This window comes from Schistosoma haematobium, chromosome 1 (genome assembly GCF_000699445.3).
Source record: "Schistosoma haematobium chromosome 1, whole genome shotgun sequence".
NCBI classification, from domain to species: Eukaryota; Metazoa; Platyhelminthes; class Trematoda; order Strigeidida; family Schistosomatidae; genus Schistosoma; species Schistosoma haematobium.
In genome coordinates this window covers 16,753,499-16,780,679 of record NC_067196.1, presented here as the reverse complement: position 1 = coordinate 16,780,679, position 27,181 = coordinate 16,753,499, and positions in this window count along the sequence as shown.

The window sequence follows — 27,181 nt, the reverse complement described above, 5'->3', positions numbered from 1 at the left end:
GGAAAATGTCCACCAATTGTCTCAAAATGACTCAGACTTCATTGTTCTTACATTTTCATACAAATTGCATCCTGTTTCCATTCTTTACTGTTCGATCCTCTTGTCTCTCTGCTGTCAGACCTTCTGTTCACGACTAACATCATATACTACTTGTGTGAATATAAGTAGCATACATCACAGAATAATAAATTACTTATTGATACAGAAAATTACTAGTTTTGTTTCATCGATTTAAAATGAAAATAGTATTATTGATGATGCGTATTTTTGTTGAGATTCGTTTATACTTGACCTCACCTGGGTTACTAGTTGAAACCTATAAAATCCTTTCGTCGATACCATAGAAATGTGCTCCATAATGATTTGGAGTTTTGTTCTGAAGTTCCTGGTATGAAGTAGAAATCTATTGAGTTAAGCGATATCGGTAGTAAAATTATTGTCATCAATATCACAGAATGATCGTTGCACTTCATTATGAATTGAAACTAGAAATGTTTACCACTAGATACCAACTCAGTGATCTACCAGTTAACCATTTGATGCGTTATCTAAAGTTCCGGGGTTCTATCTTTGTAGGGATAGTGGATCAATGGTACTGGGAATTATCATACTAAAACAGTTAAACTATTCAACGCACACTAATTTTCAGTGGTATTCCAATTGAGATCACCCAGTGATAAATCCCACCTAAAAATGTCATTGGTTAATTTTTTCGTAAAGAACCATAAAAAATATCGGTGTTTTGTTATTTGCTATGACATATTAATTTATAGTCGGTTCGTTATGAAAAGATACATAAAACATTCAATAGATCGTAAATGAATTCTCTGAAAAGCTATTTTTGAGAAATAATAACCTCATACAAATTTTGAGAAGAAAAAAAGTCCTTTAGTGATGATTAAGCACCACAATATTTATTAATTTAATACGTAACTGTCTAGCCATTTCTTAGTTTCAACTCAGTGGTTATCGATTCGCTTGAATGGATTTCTGATATGAGACTGCTTTAGCTTGGTAAGACTAGTTTTACATAAGTATGGTTGACCATCAAGAAACAATCATTCAGTTTATAGTTTTACAATCGTATTATTCTCGCACAAGTAATATCGTCAATAAGATTTATTCGTCAGATCAGGGATTTTAGTGATGTTGCATTCTTTCACTTACACTGTTTGATCATAATACTTCCATTGTTTGTTTCAAAAAATATCATCAGTACAAACCATATATTAACTATGAAGGGACATTCATTTTTAATTCATAATTAGTGATATTGTGATTATACAAGAGTGATCGTAAAGCAATTACAAGTTCGATTCTTGAATATTTGATTAACTCCAATTAATACATTAGCCCGCTTGTTGATTTTAAGGTTGATGTTAGAATTTGTATAAATCTACCAAGATTTCTTATTCAACCTCTTAAAACAAAAGGAGCTATTGTCTTCCACTGTATGAAACTTGAACTATGTATGCAAAAGAAGTACGTCTTATCGTTTTCTTCACTGTGACGTTGGTTATTTATCATTATTATTATTACTAATTACCACTATTACTTGAATATTATCTGATTGATCCATATTCTATCATTTCTTGTGATTTCATTTATAAATATTCTGATAATTGTTCTCCCTTCGTTTAAGCCCTACAACATTTAATGATTGTGAAAAAGGTTTTTAATTGCCGTACTCATTCACCCTATAATCCATTAGTAACTTACTAGCTTCACATGGTTTTTATTTGTACAACCACAATCTTTTATTGTTATGATTACATTATGTAGTAGTATTATGATTATCTTTTTACTGCATCATGATTTCTATTCACTGTTCATATTTCCTTATGAAATTGATGTCTAAAACTTCTTTTGTATGTGTGTGTGTATATGACTGTACAGCTTGACAATAAATTCGTTAAAAAGAGGTTTCATTTCTGGATTTCGTGTTTTTAATAGTGTCAGCAACTAACTCTAATCGTTTTATGAAATATTTTAAAGTTTACTTGAAAATGCGCACTAAGGCATATCTTTTTTTGATCAAAACAACCTAACAATCATTATATGCATAAGTTTTTATTAACGTTCTTTTATACCTATTCTTTTCATTGTTGTAAAGCATTATCTGTAGAAGTGTTAGGCTATTTACAATAGAGATAATACCACTGTAAGATATTAACATAGCAAGCAACATATATGATTCTTCAAACCACCAAAATGGATCATATTTAACTCTGTGAAGTTTGATGCTTTTGATCAATATGCTATCTAGCTCATCAGTACTACAAATACCACACCAAGGAACATACTTTTATATACAACTTCTGAAATTGTAGAAGGTTATTTCATCGGAAATTTTTCAACATGACTGATTTTGCTTCCACTGGATTACTTAGCTCTGGTAACAGTTTGATCTTCCTCGTTTTCTTGGGTTGTTGTATCAACAGATTCATAACCTCTTTTGTCATTACTTTGATACGTAACAGTTTGTTTGGAATTGATTATTTTTGAGTCTTCAGTGTCATATTTCCAGGTTTTTAAATTCTAAGCTATTAGAAATCTGCAATTTGCATTTAAATCCACAATACGTTTCATAGACTAAATGGTATATGTAATGTAGTGGTGAGATACAAACCGTACATTGCATGGACAAGAAAAAGTTACTAGAATTAATGATCGAATAATAAAATATCTCATTTGTTCCTGATACTGTTTTTTTTTCATTTTTTCGATCATTCGTAGTATTCAGTTGATAAACGTTATGACATAATGCCGATCAAGTACAAAAATATTAGACTAATTGAAAGTAGGAGCAATAAGAAACAATCATAAATTTTCCTAACGCGACACTAAGTAAAAATGGTGGATATTTTTTAAATATTTTAATTATCGTGTCTTTTTATATATGAATAAATCACGATGTTCCACCATAACCTAAGGAATCCTTCTCGAATGTAATCGCTGATAAGCCTATGATGACTAAACGCATTAGACTATGTTGAAAGTGAGATAGATATTCACTGATGCCGTGCTTTATCATGCATATGATCAAAGTCAGAAATATTAACCATTAGATCCCATTTTAATATTTTTGTCTCGAAAATCAAAGGTTTTGAATTAAATAGTTGTTGGGATCGTAGATTAGAAAAAATGCTAATAAGTCTCTAACTCATACAAAACAGATTTTCACTGTATTTTGGTTTTCAAAAGTACTTTACCTTATTGCAAACCATGGTAATGAAGGTCTTTAATATGAACGTATCCGAACAAAACTGCGACTTTTGAAAATGAAACACTTTTAACAGATATTTTTATCACTAAAGTAAATGTTCTGTATAGGCATAATCTATTACTTTGAATCATGCTTAGAGATGGTTCAATTTTCCAAGTAGATTGGAAAACATAACATCGAATTAAGAGTAAGTATTAAATGATGAAAATGTCTGAGCATCACCGCTTGAAGAAATTGATTTAGATCAATAAAAATTAAAAAATTATGTCGAAACTTGAATTTTCAAAAACACTTCGATTTGGAGCTCTATTTTAATACTGGAAAATATTACAAAAAGTGTAAAATGATCAATTTTTTTTAGTTACTGGGTGATATAAAAATTTATACTAAATTTTCAAGTAAGTTACTAAAACGAAGTAAACTTGTTCATTTTTTGTGTAAACATCGCTTATCATTGTGATCTGTATACGAGTAATGTTATAATCGTTCAATGAAGTTTATTTTTCAAAGTAATTTGAAATTATTCATGAACCTCAAGTCTCATGGTGATTGCTTGACCTCAAGATCACTGAACCAGCATCCCACGGTTTACATGTTTAACTTCAATTAATTTGTGATATTGCAAAGTCACTTTCTTTTGACATCGGTGGATAAATGCCTTATACTCAATGCGGTTGAACTTTACCAGTCACAACTTCTTATTAAATCTCCTAAAATTACTTCTCGAAAATTATCAATAGTAAGCCGATTACTGTTATTGCTATGTAGGGTATCTAGAGGAATTTTTAAATTTTGTTATGGTTAATAGTCCTGACTAATCTTAATTAAAGAATCATTGAAAACCATGAAGCGCTGGTCTTGAATAAGCAATTCTGGGCAGTCTCCAACTATGACAAAACATATGTCTAATTCTAATTCCTTTTTTCAATAATTATTTGGCTGAGATTGGTCCATGATGTTGTTTATTAAATAATTCAAAAATATCCACAAACCGCCCATATGTCAGTTATATACATTATATATATATATATATATATATATATCAGAGTAATCAGCTACTTTGTAAAGTAAATATTTCTGACACGTTAGGAACTTTCGAAGTGAGTTAGAACGTAAGACATTAAGATATTCTTAGTTTAATTGTGATAAGAATTCACTGGAATACTTATGTGTATGTATTCATACAAAAGATAACGGAACACAAAATGCAAGTACATTGTTAATTATTGTACGCTGTTGTTCACGTGCATTGATATAAGTGAGGAAATGTCATGGTTTTTGACTGTTGATTGATGTTCATTCAGGCGAAGATGAAGAGGGCATCCGCTTTGCCCGATGTAGTGTTTCTCGCAGTTAGCACAATTCATTTCGTAGATGATGTTTGGCTTGTATTCTTTTGTTATTTCATCTTTTGGTTTGCATAGGATTGATCGTAGTGATTTTATCGGTTTGTGTGCAACACCTATTCCTAAGGTTTTCAACAGTCTCGTTGTGGTTTCTGATGTGTCTTTTATGTATGGTAGGGTGATCCTTTCGTTGATTTCTATGCTTGACCTTATTTCTGATGATGCGTGAGGCTAGTATTTTTTTGATGAAGTTGATCGGGTAGCCGTTTTTTTGAAAGACATTCTTCAGGTATTTCCCTTCATTTTTTCGTGCTGCCATTGTGTCCTTGTCCTCTTGAACAAAGTGTGTACGCAGTTGATTTTTTGAGATTCTGGGTTGTTGTTATTGTAGTGATTAAAAGTAATATCGAGGCAGCGCGCACAGTACGCACATATGCGGTTCTAAGCATCAATGAAAAGATTCGAGTACACAATACCAAGTGAATTAAACTTCCCTCCATTGCATAAGCAAGTGGCTGTCAGGACTCAGTAGCAAAGTCGATAACGTGATGGTGTTTAAAGAGAACACTACTGGGTTCGAGTCCCAGAGTGAACATGAACACTGAGATGCAGGTATATACAGTTGATGAATCCCAAATAGAACGAAGCGCGTTTCCTGGATTTCACTGCTAACCATCATCCATCTCTGCTTATAAATGTAAAAAGAATATTTCGAAGATAGGAAAACAGAGATGCTTACTTTTGTGTGTATGTATGAATTATTTTTCCATATTCTTATAAGTATACATTGTATCTTTTGTTCCGAAAACTATTGATTTAAAGTAAAAATACTTCAGCGAAGAGAATTTCCTTTCCGATGAAATCATTTACTTAAGCCGTACATTCGTAATATATAGTTATATGAAAAATATATATCTATAGCAGGATAGAAACGATTGCATCACAAAAGTGGATTCGAAAGTAAACAACAAATGAGGTTACATACTAATCACAAAATGTAAAATTATCAATATGAAAATGAACTTTGATATACAATAATATGGATATGTCACCCTCAGTTGGTTAACAACTCTGGATCAGTGACCTCTTTATTTACACTTTTTATTAATTTTACAAATACTACTTTCACTTGACATCATCTAGAATTTATTTACTAATGACTTGAATGAAACTAAATAACTTAATCGTTATTTTCTTGTCGAAGATCGATATTATTAAAATGAAAATATGAATTAATCGATGGTTGTTATCTAGTGTATCTGGGATTTGAATGTTTTCGGTCAATGTTATGAATAACAACAACAACGAAAACCATGCATTATAACAAGAAATTGAAACGGTCATTCAATCATTTCTAGATCTTACTTAACATGATAATGATAAAAAATAACAAATGTGATATTATAGTGAACAAAAACACGAGTGGGGACAACCGAATGTAGTGGACACGAAATTACAGAACATCTCAATAAAATCTGAGAACCATATAGTATATTGTTAATTTGTAAAATATCAATCCATCGTCTCAAACTTGACTGTTCCTTTTGCAAATATCATTCCATTGTCTCAGATTTCATTGTTCATGCATTTTCATATCAATTGCGTTCCGCTCCGATTATTTCCTTATCGATCTTCTACTGAAATACATTCTATGTCTGACCACCATTACATACTACTTATGTGGATATAAGTAATCCACACTACAATATAACAAACTAACCGATCGTTTTAACAATCATAGTAACTTGAAACTAAGAAAAGTAATCATTCACGTTTACATCATGATAAAATATGAAGTGTATAAGTAAGTGAAATGTCAATCTAAAAGAGGTGTAAATGAAATAGCTGAAAAATTGTAAAAATAATTCCAAAATTTTCTCAAACTTACTGCTCCTGAAATAGTCAATAGTATAAGTTAGTGATAAGAAGACAGGCATACTAGTAGTAATAAAGAAAATACTAGAATAATAAAAATTCTAATCAATCGTTCAATATAGGAAGTAAGTTATTCTTGGATAAACATCATTAAAATTACGTAGTAAAAGGTATCTAAATAATCAGATGGTGAAGAAAATAAATAGAAGGTGAAGAATGATAGATAAATACAGGATGTGAAAAAAAAACTTAGTCGAATCGCTGAAATCACATCCGGCTAAGTAATGGACGAGAGTATCACATATAAAAAAAGTATTATAAGTTTGGATCCTTATAGCTTTTGTTGTATGTAGGAGACTAATTTGAACCATATTATAAAATGATGAAAACAAACAATAAATCACTCAAAATGATTTGATTCATATGACCATTATCAACTAGATTTGTCACAATAGAGCTACGTATTTATAATGTCTGATTTTTTCCAAATAATGTAGGAGGATTCTCACTTATTTGATTGTTAATTTGCTGCTTAATACTCCATAAACAGCTAACACTGCAGGAACCTAATGTAATATCAAGTTGTATTTTTAAAATATTAAAAATCTTAAATATGTTAGCCATCTGAGTGTTGCAGCAATATTATGTAAAGATGTTTACTAGTCATTTTAAGCTTTAATCATTCCTATACTGTTCTCATAAGTTACTTCTCTTAATAAATATACAATGAGAATACATTTCCCGGATAAAATTGACCTTTTTATATACTGTCATAAAGATTCTGGTTACAACAATTTTTGGGTTAATCTTCAGGATTTAAACATCTATCTGTTGGTAATTTCTCATATATCTCAAAGACTACATGATAGTATGAATTCTTCATTTTCATAATTCACACGCGAGACAGATAGGTCCTAGGTTCGAATCTTGAGAGACGGGATCCTGGATCATCATTACTGAGGAGTCCCACAATAGGACGAAACGGCCGTCCAGTGCTTCTAGGTTTTACATGGTAGCTTCAACTGACTCATGATTCCAACCATTGAACTTACCAAAATATCCACAAAAACCCCTTCTGGTAAAATATATTTCATAAATCATTTACCAAACGTTTACCAAGGAAACACTCTCAATTTTAATACAGTTTCGGCCAAGAAATGTTAATATAGTTGTTATATAGAACATCGGAAAGTATTACAATATTTGACTTATTATAAAGTATTTAAATGAAATACAAGTGATTAAAGTATTTTTATTTCATACAGACAATTCGCATAGAGTAATAGTAATAGTTAGCTTATACAATAAACAGGCATTATAATTTATTTAGTATTGTTTGTTTGAATTTTTCCATTGATGTTTAGAACTGTAAGTGATCACTCTCTTGTCGATATATGTGCATCCAGTACGGATTATATCGATACTGCCTTAAGTCACAAGCCTTAAAAGCAGAGATGGATGGTGGCTATTAGTGAAATCCAGGCCGCGCGTTTCGTTTTATTTGGGACTCTTCAACTGGATGTGCCTGTATTCCAGAGTTGACGTACTGGGCTAGAGTCCTGGATCAAATATCAACACTGATGTGTAGGTGAACCCATCTGACGAGTCCCAAATAGGACGAAACTAGTGTCTTAGAATCCACTACTAGCCGCCACTCATCTTTGCTTATAAGGTATTTTAATTTCTTATTTTTTCAGATACTTAAATATATCTGTGGTGTGTGCTACTTATATTGACATAAGTAGTATATGATGTTAGTCGTGAACAGAAGGTCTGACAGCAGAGAGACAAGAGGATCGAACAGTAACGAATGGAAACAGGATGCAATTTGTGTGAAAATGTAAGAACAATGAAGTCTGAGTCATTTTGAGACAATTGGTGGACATTTTTCAAATTAAGCATTTACTTCATGATTGTTAGATTTTATTAAGAAGACCTGTAATTCACTCGATTATCCCCACCCGTGTTCTATTCACTACATATCTAATACCGTTTCCAGTAGAATTTTATATTCTTTTTTAAGATATGAAATAAAGCATATTACTGAGATATAATAAAGATATAAAAACCCTACAATACCTTATCTAGCAAATATACAATATGACGGACAGGTTGTTAGCGGTGACCTAGTCAATAACTTGTGTTCTTAAACATATTTCTAATTAAAGTTTGTACAGATTCTAATATTCTTAAAGAAGCATTTCACTTAAGTCCAGATAATTTATTTACTTAATTTATGTGCATATGCATGCAGTAATCGGTCTTTTCTCTTTTTCTTGTTTTGTAAAAGAAACGTGTTTCAATATTCTGTACGTAGAATTCTATGTTGTACTAAATATATAATATTGAATAAGGTCATCATTAATAATAATAATAAAGTAGTCACCGTCTGAAAGAGTACATAATAAATTCTAGTAACAATAAAGGATCCACATGAATGTAAATCATACTCATTGTGAAGTAATTTCAAAATCTCAACATGACTTCATATTAAACTGGATGAATTAATTCGTTGATCATCCTTTTAAAACTCATCTGATATTCATCAACATATGCTCACTAGTGACTGCCTTCACGAGGTATATCCTGGAGTTCTAGTGAGAAGTAGTGACCAGTGGAGTTCAACCAGGTCTGTTGTGAGATAGTAACTCACTGAAGACAATTGTGAATGTGTCGCTCAATTTCGTGGATTAGTTGAAGTTAGACATTAACACCATTGGATGCCGGCTCAGCGGTCTAGTGGTTAGGCGTTCGTGAGTGAGACCAATATGTTCTGGGTTGGAATCTCGCGGGGTGCGAGATCGTGGATGCGCACAGCTGAGGAGTCCCGTACTAGGACTAAACGGCCGTCCAGTGCTTCCAGGTTTTCCATGGCGATCTAGCTTTAACTGCCTCATGATCTTAACCATTAAAATACAATTTTAGAATATGATCGCTTATATAATTATGACCAACTTGTCTAACTGCATAACTTCCTGTTGGTCCAGTTTACTTAATAAGAAGGAGATAATAATAGTAGTGTAAAGAACAACTGATAGATTTGAGTTATTCTTTTACATTCAATTATGTACTAATATATAACGAATAGATAACATGACGATACATAAAATGTGCTAATCAATCAAAATATTAATTAAAACTAGTCAGTTATCTTCAATTGTATTAACTTCTTATTGAATGAAACAAATATTTTAATTAATATGTTTTTTGATTAAGATCATGAACCGAATGATGTTAGACCACCTTTGGAAACCCGGAAGCACTAGACGGCCGTTTCGTCCTATTGTGGGACTCCTCAGAAGTGTAAAGATCCCCATCATATTAAAAAGACTAATATTTGAACGAAGAATATTCTTTTCGATAAACTCTTTTCAGGTTCTACAATTATATATCCAAATTAATAATCCGAAAAATGGCCAGGTTAAGAGCAAAGAATATCGTTTAAAGTATGTGAATTAAGGATTGTCAAATAAAATACAATAAAATTGTTAATGTTGATATGACTCAGATAGAATGTTAACTTGAATCAGCTTATATGTTAAGTGAGATTTAAGATCCATGATCGGAATAAATATGGGTCAGATAGTGAGAGAAATAATAGTTCAATTACAATTCGGTCAAATGTTTAGTGGAAGGCTATATTGTGTAAAAAATTAGTAGGATGTAGTAAGGAAGGATAAATGCGAAGTGAGTGAATCAGGTATTGGGGGGATTAACAATGATGTTTGACCAATAGTATTTTCAATAATTGACATCATGAGTCAATTGAAGCTAGACCATCATGAAAAAACCTGGATGCACTGGACGGCCGTTTCGTCCCAGTATGGGACTCCTCAGCTCTGCTCATCCATGATCCCGCACTCCGCGAGATTCCAGACCAGGACCTATCAGTCTCGCGCCATGCGCTTAACCACTAGACCACTGAGCCGGCATCCAATGGTGTTAATGCCTAAATTTAACCAATCCAAGGAGGATGAAAGTGTAACAATGTTAACAAATAATTTACCTATACAAATGGGAAAAATCAAAATTCACTTCAATTGGTTCAATTAGAAATTTACTTCAAGTGATTTAATTTAAACTAACAACTATGAAATAATCGATATAGCTGTCAAATCTAATAAATGAATGATTAAGTGGGATTTATGATTTAGATATGTTCTTCAATATATAATCGTAGAACTGTTTCACAAATAATAAATAAAGTTGAGAAGAAAAAAATCATTTCTGTTTCCATGGTGATCTAGCTTCAATTGATTCATGATTTGAATTAGTGAAATTTCTAGAAATCTCCACAAAACCCCTACTGACAATAGTATTTTGTTTAACAATCTTAAACTCACATACTTTAAACCATGTACTTTGCCCTTAACCCAGTCATTTTTCGGATTATTAATTGGCATACATAATTGTGGAACTTGAAAAGAATTTATTGAAAAGAATATTCTTCGTTGAATTATTAGCCATTTTAATATATTTTTATTGTCAGTTTAGGGTTTGTGGAGCTTGTTGAGTTTCTGATCGAGATCATGAACCAATTGATGTTAGATCACCATTGAAAACTTGGAAATACTGGACGGCCGTTCCGTCCTATTGTGGGACTTTTCAGCAGTGCGCGTCCACAATCCCGCATGCGGGATTCGAACCCAGGACCCTTACTCTCGCGCGTGAACGCTTGAACTACTGGACCACTGAGCCGGCATCCAACTGTGCTAATGTCTAACCTCAACCAATTCACGAAGTTGCGCGACCATCTTCCATTGTACTGAGGTAGATATACAGTAGGTTAAGCGTTCGCGCTTCCAGGTTTTCAATGGTAGTCTAACATCAATCGGTTCATGATCTCAATGAAAAAAATATTTTTATTATTGAATAGGTGAATTTATTAATTCTGTCATACATTAAATTAAATTAAATTGATCTCGATAGTTTATTATATAAGGGAAACCTTACAATACTACTCACTAAATTGATTCACCTTTGTTTTCTTCATTGTATTATCCTTATTTTTATCATAATATTGTTATTTATTTACTTAATATTCTTTAATCAACTAATCTTATATTACTTTTTTCATTTACAACTACATGGATACATCGAAAGTAACTGATTATGATTCTTCTCTACTTTTAAAGTATCAAAATAAATATATTAATTATAGAACTTTGTATCCGTGTTTTTGGGCGTTAGAAACATATTTAAAAGTGTTCTGATAAGTTCCAATAGTTTAATTATTGGTCATTATCTTGTTCTTGAATAAATTAAGATCATAAATCTTAGTAAGTAATAAAAGCTTTAGAGTAAATTTGTTAATAAAGAAAAGAAAACAAGCCATTAGGCAATTATCAATATTGATCTACATAATTATGCTTTCTACACCTTTCAAATCATAAATAACTTATTAGTTTATTAAGTGATGAAAAGTAAAAACAATATCAAAATAATTTAATAAATAATATGATTAATCAAAGTGGAAAATCCTAAGACTGATGAACAAATAAAGCAGTGACACGATAAATCATGCTCTTAAATACCCTGGTATGTCCGAGGGTGAGGAGAGTTAACTCTCCCTTTCAAAATGCTTCCACATGTCTACGTGCATACAACCACTGCCAGGGAACTCCTACTCATTGCCTTCTAGTTGCGGGTTTGTTGTCAACGAAATTGAGAGTACGAAGTTCGAATGGTTGGTGGATATGCAGGATCCACCTAGAGAAATTGGAAAACCTCGATTTCAAACAAATAATGAACATGAACTTCAGGATTCTAAGGGAAAAATAGCGTATGAACCTACTGTCGGCCACCGGCTACCATGGGACTGCATCTCTTTACGATGTGCCACTGCCTTGTGGATTAGACATTTAGGTCGAAGTCTCTGAGTGTGGTCCCCTAAGAAAACCATCTGCTTCGGTTTGAGCACCCAGGTAATATCACAGCCTACACAAAAATCTAATGATTTGTGTGGCGCATATCTATTTAGTGCCCCCTTGTACCAATGCTTATGTGTTTAATTAAATAAAGCAATAAATCATATGTAGAAGATACAAGAAGTCAGAATAAGGCTGAATCAATTTTTATTTATATTGTATAAAATAATGAAGGAGTCCCTGGATGATAATCTTGCTGAAATTATTATTGACCGTGTTTAAAGTAGTTACATGAATGTTACTATTAACAATTTGAATAATGTTCTTCATAGATTAGCTTTTGTTGCTTATATTGCTTACATTTATAAGCTTCTAAATACTTTACTATCAGCTAGCTTAAGCTGAATAAATAAATTCATTTAATTATATTATTCGATTTCTAGTATTTATGCATAATAGGAAATTCATTTCGTATATGATATCAAATAACATGCTGATATTCTTGATTTCAAATACTCAATAGTCCGCATGACTATCATAATCAATGGTTGGAGACTCTGGGTGACATGGCTCAGAATCGAATAATAATGAATAATAATGAATTTAACTTATTAAAACAGTATACGTCTAAATGAAACATCAGTGAGGTTTCAAAATGATGCCCAAAATGAACATCATATTTATCAATAAATTATTATAATGAAGAATTTAATAAAGTATCTCTTTGAGTGGATTTATATTAATGTCTATCTTCAACCATTACACGAAATTGCACCACCATCCACCATTGTCTTCATCATGTGCTCACTTCACATGGTATTTCCTTGAGTTCGAAAGAGAAGCCGTGACCACTAGAGTCCAATCAAGTCTGTTGTGACTCACTGAAGACGATGGTGGAGTTGGACATTAACACTATTGGATGACGGCTCAATGGTCTAGAGTTTAAGCGCACTCGTGCGAGACCGAAGGCACTGTGTTCGAATCCAACGTGCCAGATCGTGGATGCACACTTTCCTGTGTCATCACAGGTTAATGAATGAATAATGCTGAATTTAACTTATTAAATGAAACGTCAGTGAGGTTTTAAAACGATGCGCAGAATGAACATCATATTTATCAATAAATTATTATAATGAGAAATTTAATAAAGTATCTCTATGAGTGGACTTATGTAGATGAACTTTTCGATTGAGTCAACTATTCAAGTGTAGTTTAGGTAGATTTTTTATTAGTTCTTTTTTTATTGAATGTTCTATTTCGCGATTCTCTTAGCTTTTAGAAAGTGATTTTTGAATATAGAGATTGGAATAAAATATTCTTAAATCAGTAATTCTCAGTATTTCACAAAGGATGAATAACAACTTCAAAGAACTGGAAAGGATTGTCTAGGATAGGATTAAATGGAGAGTGCTGGTTGGCGGCCTATGCTCCTCCACAAGGAGTAACAGGCTTACTACTGCTACTAACCCTACTACTACTACTACTACTACTACACTATTTCACAAAGCATTGTAGTGTCGGTTATTATGTTAAGCCCATATACTTTATTCTAGCTTTCGGACAACCCATCCTATTCATTCTACTTGAGTCACATTTTGACCTTTTTATTTGTTCGCTTATCAATCTTGACTGTTTTTATATGAGCGCGTGTGTGTACATTTCTTATCCCATTACTCATCATGTGTCTGTAACTTACTTTTGTGTAACTATAAATATTGATTAACGTTTGGCTAAATGGGAGTTGGCTTACCTGCCATCTCCACTGTGCGTCGTTTCGCTTCTCTCTATTCTATTGGCTGCATATGCAAAATATATGTATTCACAAGTCCATTCTCGTTATTCGACTTATATAAATGCGTTATTGACTAACGCGATTAAAGTCGATGATTAAACTCGAGGACAGGCGATAACAAACATTCATACAATCTAATTCGAGTCAGATCTCAGGCCACTAAAGTGGACAGCCCTTTCGACAACATCGTCCGATCTAAACGACGACAAAATTACGGGCCCCACAGCATACTAATGATCGTCACTTCTTTAGAAAAAGAAACAAGCGTTAGGTTAACAATCATTTGATGTATAGGAAATACTGGTATTTTATTATGATACTGATTTGGTGATATGCAGATGGCTATATCTTAAGCGTTGTTACCTGGCTAGTGTCTCATTTATAATTTAAATAGACTGATGGTAAAATGTTTGGTCATAAAGCTGATAGATGAGAGTGAAGACGTCTTAATGTGTGTGAATTCCACATCGTGGTTTTGATTACACGTAATAAAAGGTTTTGTAAGATTCAACTACTATGTAAGTAGTTATAGATCGAAAAAAACTCAATATATAAATGTACCACGATTACTATCATTATACTAGTACTGTTATACTACACTATAAACAATACTGATGTTATAAAACACATATCATAGAACGGCTCATAATGGCTGAGGTTTCCATGTATATAATAATGTGTTAAAATCATTATTCGATTTATAGGATAGCAATTTTGTACATTTCAATAGTTGAGATTATGGATCAATTGAAGCCAGATCATCATGGAATGCCTGGAAGCACCGGACGTCCGTGCTGTACTGCCGAGGAGTCCCATACTAAGATGGAACGGCTGTCCAGTACTTCCAGGTTTTTCATGGGGGTCCAACTTCAATTGAATCATGATCTCAACTATCAAAATCACAATATAATATCCACAAAACCCCTTCTGATATTAATTTTGTATATATCTGATTTGAATACTTTTGATGAAATCTGTTTTCTTCCTCTAAGTATCACAATGTCCAAGTGATTTTGTTATCTAAAATCCTTATTTTTTTATAAGATCAGAATTAACTTGTGTTCCTAATAAAGTTACTGGCTAAAAAGACATTTACAAGAAACTCATTAACAAAATGTCACAATAATCTTCAACATGCTTTGATTGTTCAATTTTTCTGATTAGACTTCTGTTTACTGTTAGTTGATTTTATTTGATAATATTGTGATCCAGTGAAATGTATCATATATATTTTAATTGCATTACAAGTGAATGAATAAACCTGATGATATAATGTACTAATAATGTTGTACTTTCAGGATTACAATGTTTAATGCATTTATCATGGTACTGACCAATATGATGATAATGCAGAAAAACGGAAGAAAATTTGATGTAGAATTATTCAACCCAACGAATTTAATAATATCGAAAGTATTCACCTGAGTTGTAAATTTTAACTGCAATCTCAAGAAGCTAAAGTATTAGAAATCTAAAGGAATCTGAATAGTTATCCTATATAGATGATATTCACATAATATCCAGTTATTTATATATTGTGACCAAATATCTCATCGAACCTCACGAAAACATGGCGTTGTCCCAAGTTTTGTTATACTAATAAATCTAAACCACTATCGAGTATGGTTAAAGGGAGGAACGTAGTCACAAAGTCTTTATATTTCTTTAACTAGTTCTTAATAAAGTAGTTAATAGTAGATTTTAACTCAAATCGTTAATTTCCCTCTGATAGATAATTTCATCAAGTTGCACGAATAATATTCAATCATGTACATCTCAATTAGTTTCATGATTACCATCTGATTTTTAACAGCTTAATTATTTCTGTTCTAAACAAAAGTGAGAGTGTTATTATTAATTCCTGTTTTATTATCTATAAGGGTGTATAAGTGTTTTTTCTATGTCTCTCAATAACTGAATATGAACAAAGTTTTGATTTGCAGTTACTTGAAAACATTATCATCAACATGTCCTAATATTAGAATAGTCAGATCTCTTCTTAGTTTTAGTATATTTGAAGAAGCTTGAGAATCAGTTGTTTAGGATTAAATTGTTATCTTATCTAAGTTTTGTATGTCAATATACATATAGATATACACATCAATATTATTTTGTACAAGGTTTATGGAAAAATGAGAATGAAGTGGTACTGGGTTCGAGTGTTGGAGTGAACATCAACACTGAGATGCAGGTACATCCAGTTGATGAGTCCCAAATAGAACGGAATGCGTGTTCTGGATTGTACTGCTATCCACTCTCCATCTTTGCTTACGATGCTTGTGATTTAAGGCAATATTGATGCAATTCGTACAGGATGCTCGTATACCTATAGGAGAGGGATCGATCGCAGTCGTAAACATAAATGGGAAGATTCAAGAAAACAAAACCAAGTGAATTTAAATCATATTGATTTAACCAATCAAAATGGTTTGTTGCTGAAATTATCAAGAAAAACTAAAAGAGAATAGAATGGTCAAGTTAAATAACCATCGTATAATTGTAAAATATTTACTCATGTGTATTGATGTCGATGAATATTCTTTTAAAAAGTCGTTTTTCACTCTATTCAACCAACTAAACGTTATGTTCATCATATTCAATAAGAAATTTTTTTTCTTTTTTTCTTTTACTTGAAAAAAATTGACGAGATCATAATTTACGGACAAACCAATCAGATTTATGATAACAAGTCTCGGATTTTGGCGCGAAATTCATTCACCCACAAAGCTAAATAGAGTTTTGACATTATAACTGATATCAATTCGTGATGAAAATTCTAAATCTAATTCCTATCCCTAACCATCAACTGGAAATCACAATTCCAATTCTTCAAACAGGTTTATACACCTTCATTTGATCCTAGTTATTAGGTGAACATTGTCAAAATCAGTCAAGCATTTCTCAAAAGTTGTCCATAAGTTATAATGTAACCAAATAATTCTCTAATTTATTAAAATTCATAATTTAATTAAACATTGGACAACTGTGTTTCTATCTTAATAATTATTCGTTTTCATTGGAAAAAAAGATGAAAAATATAAAGATTTTAACTTCATAACAAAATGAAGTGATAAATATTTTCAATTTTTCAGTTATTTATTTTACCTAGAAGATGCTATTAAATGTGTGTTTATTAATGTACATTAAAGGTAAGTTGTATACAATGTAAGGTTGTGCATGTTTGTCGGTATTAACTAGTAATCTTGTTGATACCCCCAAATGCCCTGGTATGGCCGAGAGTTGCGAGAGTCAACTCTCCTCGAAATGCTCTCACATGACCACGTCTATATGGCCTCTGACAGGGAAGTTCTATTCACTACCTTCTCGTGACAGGGGTGTTGTTTATGAAATTGAGAGGACGAAAAACGAATGTCCGGCGCTTGACCCGGGTTTGTAGACATGGAGAGTTCACTTAGGCGAGTTGGAAAACCCTGATTCCAAACTAATGGTGCACATGGGCTCCAGTATCCTGAGGGAACAAATAACGTATAAACCAATCGTTGGTCACCGGCTACCATGGGACTGCATCTTCTTACGATGCTCTACTGCCTTGTAGATCAGACATTTAGGTCGAAGTGTCAGGAAGTGGCCCCCTATGGAAACCACCTGCTTCAGTTTGGGCACCCGGGTACCATCACATCCCTCACACAAATCATTCGATTTGTGTGGCGCATATGTATTTGGTGCCTCCCTGTACCAGTATTTATGTGTTCAAATAAAAAAGTAAGTAGAATAAATCTTGTTGATTAAAAAAAACTTTCATTAAACAAACTGATGTATAGTGATAAAAATGATAGACAACAGTTAATACAATATATGGTTTAATTAGAAATGGAGATGTGAATAATTATAGATCGTTAAATTTGGGGACATCATGAATTGAAAAAACAGTTTTTCAAGAATTCAGTATGTATAAATCGTATCTCAGTGATAGTTGGTCAACTTATATAAAGTAATAATTGACGAAATGGATGATAAAAATCATATTCTTACTTATCTCTACTAAATTTCTCTTCTTAGGTCATAATGTGTTTTAACATCAGATAAACCTTGTATTTATAAACAAATCAAAGCAATATAAGTAGGCTTTAACAGATTATTTTCAAAACAGAAAGATGCCAAGCAAATCTTACTTCGGGTAGCTGTTCGTCAGCAGTATAATTTATAAACCATTCAGATTGTATACCTTTTTCACGATGCTCATAACTAAACGCTTATAAAACCTCTGGAATATACTGTCATCAGATTTAAAACTGTACTAGTCAAGTTACCAAAATGGAAAACAATATTATATATATCATAATCATTTATAAACTGAAATAACTACTGAGAGTCCTACTAAAAAAGATTATATGAACCATTTCTTATTGTCAAGATATCATTATAAATGTAAGTTTTAGCATACAAGGAATTACATGGCTTAGTCATAAATTCATAATCAGTAGGTTGGAACAAATATAAAGTATAATGTATGTGTTTTAGTTATTCAACATTTGTCAACTTGACTGATAGAAGTAAATTTAAATAACTGAAGTCAGCTTAACCTGTACAAATAAAATAATATGTATATGTACTTGTTAACAGTTGAATTCATGAATCAATTAAAGCTAGACCACAGTTGAATATCTGGAAGCAGTGGACGGCCGTTTCGTTCCAGTTTAGGGCTTCTCAGAACCCACGATCCCGCATGTGGGGCTCGAACGCAGGACATTCAATCTCGCACGAACGCCTAACCTCTAGACCATTGAGCCGTCATCCAACAGTGTTAATGTTCAACTTCAACCAATCCATGAAATTGCACCACCATCCACTATTGTCTTCATCATATGCTCACTAGTGACTGACTTCAAGTGAAATTCTAGTGAAAAACCATGACCAGTTGAGTTCAACCGTATCTGTTGTGAGGCAGTGGCTCATTAAAGGACATGGTGAACGGTAGTGATACTTAGTGGACTGGCTAAAGTTAGACATTAACTCTGTTAGATGACGGCTCAGTAGCCTAGAGGTTAAGCTCATGCGTGTGAAACTGAAGGTCCAAGGTTCGAGTCCCACATGCGAGATCGTGGATTCACACTTCTGATGAGTTCCACAATAGGACGAAACGGCTATCTAGTGCTTCCATGTTTTCAATGGCGACCTAGCTTTAATCGATTTATGAATTCAACTATTAAATTATTACAATATCCACAACAACTCCCTTTCTGACATATTTATTCATTTTAGAATGATTCGATTTCGAATAATTTTTCTATAATAAAGTAGTTTTATTTTTAAATTTGACACATGAAGTTATTCATTGATTCAAATTATGATTTCGGAATTTACTTTGACACTTTGTTTTGTATTAAATAGAGTTTTAGAGATAAATTAATTATATACAAATTCATGTCTGTCTCTATAGTCACTGATAAAAGTAGGTTGAATTAGCTTTATTCATTCAATAAATCAGAATTAATGTAAAATCAATTGTCTGAAAACATCACTAATCTAGACATATAGACTAAATAGGGAGTACAATTTTATCAAAGGTAAATTTACTCAGTTATCAAGCTTTTTTTTTTTTATTTTTTGGAAGTAATGGCTATATTGATACACACAGTGTAATTCAATACATAAAGTTTCATTGTTGATTGTATGAAAAACTTTTGTATTAAGAGAAATACTTATTTGGAAAACAGTCAAGTTAATAAATCACGGTTCAATTTAACCGATGAATAGTGTGACATTGTAGAATATTTTTATTAAGTAGTGTGATATTAGAAAGTTTATATTTTATTCTATTCAGATTTAAAAATAAAACCAGTGAGACTATAAGTTATGGACAACCTTTGAGCAATGCTTGACTGACTTTGACAATTTCTACTCAATAACTAGGATCAAATGATGGTTATAAACCTATGTGAGGAATTAGAATTGTGATTTCCAGTTGATGGTTAGGGATAGGAATCAGATTTAGAATTTTCATCACGAATTGATATCAGTGATAATGTCAAAACTCTATTTAGCTTTGTGGGTGAATGAATTTCGCGCCAAAATCCGAGACCTGTTATCTTAAATCTAATTGGTTTGTCTATAACTTATAGTCTCGCTATAATATCTTGTTATCTTTAAAAAAATATCATTGAAATATGAACAAAGTATTTAGATTGCTTTTAGTATTTTTTTACATCGTAATTAGTTGTCTATTAGTCCACCAGGGTGCTTGGTACCTGTGTGGTGGCGCCACAGGATTGAGCTGTACTTTTCAGATTGTAGCGTTAAAGCCTATACGGTGTCTGGTTCTCCTGTGAAGCGGGATTGAGTGGTACTGCTCGGTTTATAAAATGTAAGCCTGGATGGTATCTGGCTTTCCTGTTAAACGGGGTTGAGCTGTACTGTTTGGGTTGTCAAGTGAAAGTTCGGATGGTGTCTGGTTCTCCTGAAAACCAATGTAAAATTACCCTGGCCCACAAGGGTATATTATATAACTGTGAACTGTAAGTGAATTAGTTGTCTATATCATTAAATAATATGTAATTCCAAAATGTAAATTTAAACCGAGATACGAGTAATTAAGTAAGTATCATCTTTGATAATAAATGCTAATATGAAAATTTGTCAAAAGTTTCTAATGTTTGTGGGTGTTTTTTACAATTTCTGGGACTAAACGATAATATCTTACATCAATTAAATTTATCTATCACATTGTATTTTACATTCAGCCAGAATTCAATTGTCAGTTCTTTATATTATTAATTTTTACTTCTTGTCTCTCAGTTGTTCAGTGAAACTTCTACTCGAAGGATATGTTTTAGTAAACTACTGTCTGATATGATAGCTAGCTGGATACATATTACTAATATATGGAAAATGTTGACTGAACTGTTTTTCAAAATTACCGCATAGAACTTTAATCCATAAATATTATTTTTATTTGTAAGATTATCAATACTGTTACTACTGGGTTGTTCAGAAACGTCTACACATATTATGAAGTTATTTTTATCCTTAATTCGTTCATCTTAATTTTCAACACATCCGGATATTGATGTACATTTTCTGTTTAGCTCAAAACATAAAAGAAATTATTAAGAAACGTAATTGTATAATATATTTGTAATATCCCAATGAGTAGGGAACATCTTTGGTTTGGTTATTTATTCTCTGAAGAAGTGGATCACACTGAGTTGCGAAACGTCAGAAAATTTGATATTTCTACTCATTGGGATATTACAAATATACTATTTTATTTATAACAACCTACCCAATGCTCAATGTATTCGAAATTATCTAGTCAAACCCTGGTAATGATACAAGAATCCCGCGAGTGGGATCATGGGTGCTAACTGTCGAGGAATTCTACAATAGGACGAAAGGGCTATCCAGTGCTTCCAGATTCTCAATGGTGGTCTAACATCAATCAGTTCATGATCTCCACAACCTCATACTAAGAAACTTGATTTTTCTGTTTTTATACTTCTAACACAGATACTACGGAATTTCATACTGGCATTTTTTCTTTCGATCATTTTATAAATCTATCGTTTATTAACAATTATATACGGCATAGATACAATTGTTATTACTGTAAAACGTTTTACAGTTTACAATAATTTGATTTCGTATTGTTTGTTTTTTCTTTTTTACAAAAATGACTAAAGTTTATTTTTATACTTAGTTGATTTCGTTTGGTAAACTCTACGTATTTTTTCTTTCATAACATTGAATGAAACCAACTAGATTTGCTACAACATTCAAATATGATCTTGTTTGAAAACTTCATTTCATGTAGAATTTGTCTGTTTAAAAGTAGTTACTATATATTTGTACTAAACAATTAACTAACTCAGAAGGGGTTTTTGTGTATATTATAGTAATTTCAGTAGAGATCATGATTCAATTGAAGCTAGACCACTATGAAAAACCTGAAAACACCAGACGGCCATTTCTTCCTATTGTGGGACTCCTCGGCAGTGCGTTTTCACGATCCTGCCTTGCGATATTCGGACCCTGGACCTATCGGTCTCGCAAGGTGAGATCGTGGATGCGCACTAATGAAGAGTCCCAAGCTAGGACGAAACGGCCTCCGGTGTTTTCAGGTGTTCCATAGTGGTCTGGCTTCAACTGAATCATGATCTCAACTATTGAAATTAACTAATTGGTTCTAATTCTCTTACATAAAATATGTACTATATAACAGCCTGAAGTCCGATCATTCATAAGGAACGCGAACATATAATGAAAATTGTAGTTTTTTCAAATCAATAAAACTTTACCAGCTTATAATGATGATGATGATGATGATGATGATGATGATGATGATGATGATGATGATGATGATGATGATGATGATGATGATGATGATGATGATGATGATGATGATGATGATGATGATGATGATGATGATGATGATGATGATGATGATGATGATGATGATGATGATGATGATGATGATGATGATGATGATGATGATGATGATGATGATGATGATGATGATGATGATGATGATGATGATGATGATGATGATGATGATGATGATGATGATGATGATGATGATGATGATGATGATGATGATGATGATGATGATGATGATGATGATGATGATGATGATGATGATGATGATGATGATGATGATGATGATGATGATGATGATGATGATGATGATGATGATGATGATGATGATGATGATGATGATGATGATGATGATGATGATGATGATGATGATGATGATGATGATGATGATGATGATGATGATGATGATGATGATGATGATGATGATGATGATGATGATGATGATGATGATGATGATAGCAACAATAACGACATCAACTGAAAGTTACATTAAAAAATTAGATAGAATCACTAATGTGGAGATATTGGGCGATGCTATTATATGAGTTGAAGGTTGACCGCGTTTTCGTTTTTAGCATATAATTATTTTATTATTTACAGTCTTCCCAAATTACGGCACACTGCTTTAAAGTTTTTCTGTACATTCATTTGATAGTTTGTGTCAATAAATTAACCTTATTGTAGTTAACAAAAATTGTCAATCACTAAGACACATAAAATTGTATGTATTAACGGTAATTCTTATAAGTTTCTATTATAAATCATCATGAGTATATCAAGAATGTTATTTAGAATAGGTAAACACATATTACTGACGAGTTCATTTTGACTTATTTTAGCATGCATACCTTTTTTCTACTTATAAATAAATAAATGCTGTTATAAATTAAAATTGAACAATTTCGTTCCATTAATTAGTATGATCCGGTCAATTAGCATGACCTGATTAATTAGATTGAAATATAAAATAACAAACTTGAATATAATTTAACGTAAACATTTTAACTTACTACTTATTTCATCGAGTGAATATTACTTAAATGACAGATCAATGTTAATTCTCTATAATGTTTTAATGATTAATAGCTAATTTCACCATACCTTAAAATAGATCTTAGATTGGTTGTTTTTAATCAAACCTTTGAATAAACATCTATTATTTCAAAGAAGTTAGATTTCTAGACTGTTGATATACTTTATATTACAAATATAATTCAATATAAAACTATTCAGATTTCTCAAGACATTCCCAACTTATGTTCATGCAACATTTATTATTAGCTCAGGTACAAACTTTAGTCAAGTTAACCTTAATTATGTTTATTAGATTCATATTGCAATATTAAAGTCCCCATAAATTTCAACAGTTTAAATCATGAGTTAAATGAAGCTAGACGACCATGAAAAACCTGAAAGCACTGAACGGACGTTTTTCGTTCTAGTATGGAACTTCTCAGTAATGTGCATTCACGATCTTTTTAAATAGTTAATTTCTATCAAAAAGCAAATAAATTTAAAAAATTCTGATCAGCGGGAATTCGACAACAACCATGAAATAAAATCAAAACTTTTTATATGATTCTCTTTACAGTTTTGTTAAGAATATAAATGAACTAATGCTGAGAAAATAAAATTTCGGACTTTAATATGAATCTAATAACCTAATTATAGGAATGATTAATATTTAACATAAAGAGATAATCATTACCTTTATCTACTAAATGAACCTTTTGGTAACTTACTTACTTACTTACTTACGCCTGTTACTCCTAATGGAGCATAGGCCGCTGACCAGCACTCTCCAACCCACTCTGTCCTGGGCCTTCTTTTCTAGTTCCATCCAATTCCTATTCATTTTTCTCGTGTCTATCTTCATTTCTCGGCGTAATGTGTTCTTTGGTCTTCCTCTTTTCCTTTGGCCTTGAGGATTCCATGTGAGGGCTTGTCTTGTGACGCAGTTGGGTACTTTCCTCAATGTGTGTCCTATCCACTTCCAGCGCTTCTTCCTGATTTCTTCCTCCGCTGGGATCTGGTACCTTTTGGTAAACTAATATTATTTCAAAAACTTCTGTAAATATCTTTTGTTTTTCATTTAATGACTAGAAATGAATATCAGATTACGTTTTTCTAACATTTACCAACTTTATAAAGCTTATTTAACTTCAGATATTGAGAACCCCTGTAATCACATAATATGTAGTGCTTATATATATATGGGTTTTCCAGTTAAATGGTACAAAATTAAGCATTTAGCTTTATAGAATAAAGACAATCAGTCAATAGGTCAGCTACAACTTAGGATCAGGTACAATATATACATCAGTCTAAGTTGCTACACGACATTAAGACAACAAGATGAACATCAAATTCATTAAGACAACAATTACTTATATTTCAAACACTATTCTTGAATGGATATAGGCTATTTTTTGCAGGGACAATAACTCATTGTAATTGAAGTTAATAAAAGTAATAGTCATTAACTGTATATATGTTTAAATGACATGATTAAATAGCTTCTCATGTATATATGAACATAAACGTATAAAAATAGAAAATAACATTATATAAACACTTAAGTTATTATAGTTATTCTCGTGAGACACTTGGGAATTGTTTCAAATCTATATAGTTAAATATGCAAATTAAGCGATACTACTTTTTATTTTATTTAAGACTTATTAATTGGTTACCTCTAGTTGTTTTACTTATATTATGAACCAACTATTGTAGATCGTTATTTATAATCTGAATCAAAGGAAGATTTCTATTATCCGAGTTGATGGGTAATTGTATCTTTCTACTCATGAGTAAGTAGATAGTTTAAAATAGGAATGAAAAAAAGAAACCCTGGTCAAAATGCTTTTTGATTTACAACAGCATCTAACATGAATTTGATCAATTCTCCAATATTAAGATTATCCAAGATTTACGGGAATAGATAATAGTCGATAATGAATGTCAATTTATAAGGTCAAATAACGATCTATCATCTATTCAATGAATTGAATATATATCTACATTAAATAATTCATAACATTAGGGGATGGTTAAATTCAAAGATCGCATTACATTATGATTCGTTATAATATAGATGATGAATAAATAATGATCATGTGTGCAGTTTATCAAATAATCAACAGTTTAATAAATGTATATAAGCTGTGATAACTTGTGATTAAAATAAGATATCCATCAGAATATATGTTCTACAAAACCATAACATGAAATTTGGTAGTGAATTACTCAAACGATAAGCATTATAGATGATTGTTAGTTATATTTAAAGCATCTTCTATGTTCTATGTCTTAATGTTTATACTGGAAAGTTAGTTAACTTATTACTGAATGTATAGTCGCTGAATCATTCAGTTATGTTATGTTCGTCAAACTTGAATGCTACTACTGATTCGTCTTACTCGGAATGGAACAAAGAATCAAGGATTCAGAGACTCGATAGGCTACATTAGTCCGTTGTCTCCGACTCAGCTAACTCGATCCAGAAATTTTGGTAAGATGTAGAAAGTGTATTCTACAGACAACTAGAAGATACCAGGTCTATCAAGCACACAAATCAAGCGTATTTATACAAAGTATATGTAATCGATATTGCCATGGATGTTTTTAAACTTTTAGTCGAGAAGTTCGTCAATCGACTATGTGCGTAGGTGGTAAGAAATGCCTAAGCATACATCCGCATACAAGCTCCACAAAAATAAAATTACAAAATATGAGTTTTGGGGATCTAACGTCCCCAACAAGTTAGTAAGATAAAACGCTCTCAAAGTATGACAACTTTACTGGTGACAAATAATCTCATGCTTCATCGCTCATAAGACTACTGTCAATAAAATGACACTCAACGCTTCTTTAAAATTTAGGATTCATTTTTCTCAAACGGTCTCACTATACCTATCACATCTGTTTTGTATGGAATTTTTTAAAATATGCAACAACTATTTTGGTTTCTTTATTCCAGTTTGGATGAGATAATCGTACATATGCACTTCTGAGGAGTTGCACAATAGGAAGAAATGGTCATCCACTGCTTGCAGGTTCACAATGGTGGTCTAAAAATCAAATATCATAAAGATAAATGTAAATGTTAAGTGACTAAATTGAAAATTGTAATTCTTCATCTATTCATATGTCACCATAAAAAGACATAAATAGACACCATACAAAATAGAAACTTATATTACAATAATAATTTATAGAAAAGTAATTTTCTTCAGATATTTTATTAGATTCTTTCTTTAGACAACAAAAATCCAATAGATTTCTCTTAGTTTTCAAATGAATCGTTTTTTAATAAGTGAATTCATGAGTCAATTAAAACTAAACCACCATGAAAAACCTAGAAGTACTGGATGGCCGTTTCATCCTATTGTGACACTCCTCTGCATTGCGCATCCACGATCTCGCCCACGGGATTCGAAGCCATACTAGGACGAAACGATCGTCCAGTACTTCCAGGTTTTTCATCGTGGTCTAGCTTTAATTGGCTCAGGAATTCAACTATGAAATTAATATAATATCCACAAAATCCCCTTTCTGAATTACATTTATAAATATGTAATGATACTAATCAACTATATTTCTTTCATAAATTAATGCTTTCAATATTTTAGTCTATTTTGTAGACTGGCGAAATTCCATATATATTTATCATACAGGAAAATTAGGCATTTCCGGTGTCCTTGATATTTAACATGAATAATTTTATAACATGTTCAGTTATATT